The 2,187-nt window shown below is 36.2% G+C and overlaps 1 pseudogene; it reads left to right on the forward strand.

Moving 5' to 3' along the window:
• Positions 1–1,537, forward strand: part of LOC101560968 — a 3,760-nt pseudogene extending 2,223 nt beyond the window's left edge.
• The last annotated feature ends 650 nt before the right edge of the window (positions 1,538–2,187 follow it).

Below are 2,187 nucleotides of genomic sequence, written 5' to 3' on the forward strand. Positions count from 1 at the left end.
AGATTTTGTACCACTGTTTTTTTTTTCTTTCTTTAAAATAAAAATAACTGATGTCAAAAAAAATAAAAATAAAAATAAAAAAAAATGGCAGATGTTTGACATTTTGTCCTAGCAACCTGAAAGTGACTGACACACATGATAATACACAGCTCCCTAAATTATGGACAAGTTCCATATGGGGAAATTGTCCATACATCTGATTTGTTTGTAAGCTGACAAGTTGAATCTTATATAATACATTTATGAAAGGTTACAGTTAAAACATTTATAAGCTGAGGACTTACTATAATGAATCAGAGTTTTAGTTGCAAAATGATTAACTTTGAGAAACAAAAAGGAAGATAAAATTAATGTAAAATTTTAGACCCAACCCTGAGCTGCCACTGCAGTCACACCTTGGGCACTAGGGCATGTGGAGTTACAAGGAATGGTGAAGTCATCAAAGTTTTCAATGATATGAAAGTAAGGAAATATTGTGCATAAGAGGAGATCAAAAAGCCAAAGAAGAGCCAAGGAGATAGCGCAGGAGACTAAGAGCCTGCTTAGGCAAGCACAGGGCCAAGGGTTAGATCCCGGGTACTATGTGCTGTGCAAGCCCCTCCTCCCATTTGCGCTGAGCTGGCCACTGAGTCTGGGTGAGGTGACACACACCTGCAATCCCAGGCTGGTGAGACTGAGAACAGATGAATCACTATGAGTCTGAGCTGTGTAGTGAGACCCTATACTAACTGCAGTAAAAAAATAAATAAATAAAGCAAAAGAAAGCAGTTGTATTCTGCTTAAGCAATGACGAAATACAAATAATTACAGAGGAAGCAAAGCAGATTTGGGTGGGTGACACTGATGATACTACAGAGCAGCCTTCCACATCTTTTGTGACTTAGCTGTCTTTGAATAATTGCCAAAATGTTTTATATGATGTCACATGTGAAACATGAGTCTCAAAACAGAGACCACGTATTTACATTGTAATTGAAAGTGCACCATTAAAAGAGTAAATAAAATCTGAAAAATACTATAGATACTGTGGAAGGGAAAGAATCTATCCCAACAGGTGGGAGCAAAACCAAGATTAGGGTAAGGAGAAAATAAGGGAGGATTTATATATATATACAGAATATCTTGGATAATTGTACTTCTTATTTCTGCTGGCCTGTTAAAAGGAGCAGTTAATTCTTAGATTATTTTCCTCTCTTCTTTTCAATTTTTTATAACTTTTTGATCAATTTTGCATGCCTATATCTAGTAATCTGAGCAACTAATTTTAAGACAACAATATGCCCTATAACAATTATTGTTGCAGTGCTACTATTTTGCTTAATGAAATCCTGTATGATTTCTCTTTTTTACCATTTTTATTCTATTTTTAAAAAAGCAAGATGATTTATGCCTACTCTAAAAATTCCATTAAAATGAAATTAGCAGACATTAAACACGAGTGGCAAGTAAATGGCTTGGATGATATTAAGGACCACTCAGCACTTGGAGAGAAACTGAAGGGAATGCAATCGTTTCACTGAAAGGGAAAGCATTATAAAATGATAGTCAAGTGCCATCTGAATCTTAGGATACTTTTGTTTTCCCAGCTCAATCCATTGGAATAGGATTAGGCTCATGTTTTGGGTTTTCCCTCCTTTACACTGAGCGCTTCCAATGCAATAAATGAAGGTGATACCATTCGTTCATTTAATCAACTTGTCAGTGACTTCCATTAGACTATTTAACACAGGTACTTTTACAAACACCCTGAGGAATGCCTTCCCATCTTTAACCAAAACAGCTGGTTCTATGCCTCACTTGCTGCAAGCACTACCATGAATGCAATAGTCACTGGGAATAGCTTAGAATGCTGCAAATGCTAGTTGAATGCTTTGGAAATATTAGCCATTGGCAGATGATAAACTCTCTTCAGTATTATTTATATTTGCACCGGATTTCAGTTCTGTGAGGTGCTTAGCATTTGTACTCTCACCTGCCTTGGCAAGCCTATTCTTGTAACGTGGCAGCACACATATAACACTATGCACTAAAAACATTATTTTTGTAATGAGTTTAATCCTCTGAAAACAATGCCAATTAAACTTCATGAACTGCATCGTCCTTTACCCTAGTGTCTCAGTGTTCATTCATGCTACCTGCATATCTTAAATAGCTGTTGCAGTATCAATGCCTTTATGTTTTCTGTTG

This window comes from Octodon degus, unplaced genomic scaffold, assembly GCF_000260255.1.
Source record: "Octodon degus isolate 3935 unplaced genomic scaffold, OctDeg1.0 scaffold00029, whole genome shotgun sequence".
NCBI classification, from domain to species: Eukaryota; Metazoa; Chordata; class Mammalia; order Rodentia; family Octodontidae; genus Octodon; species Octodon degus.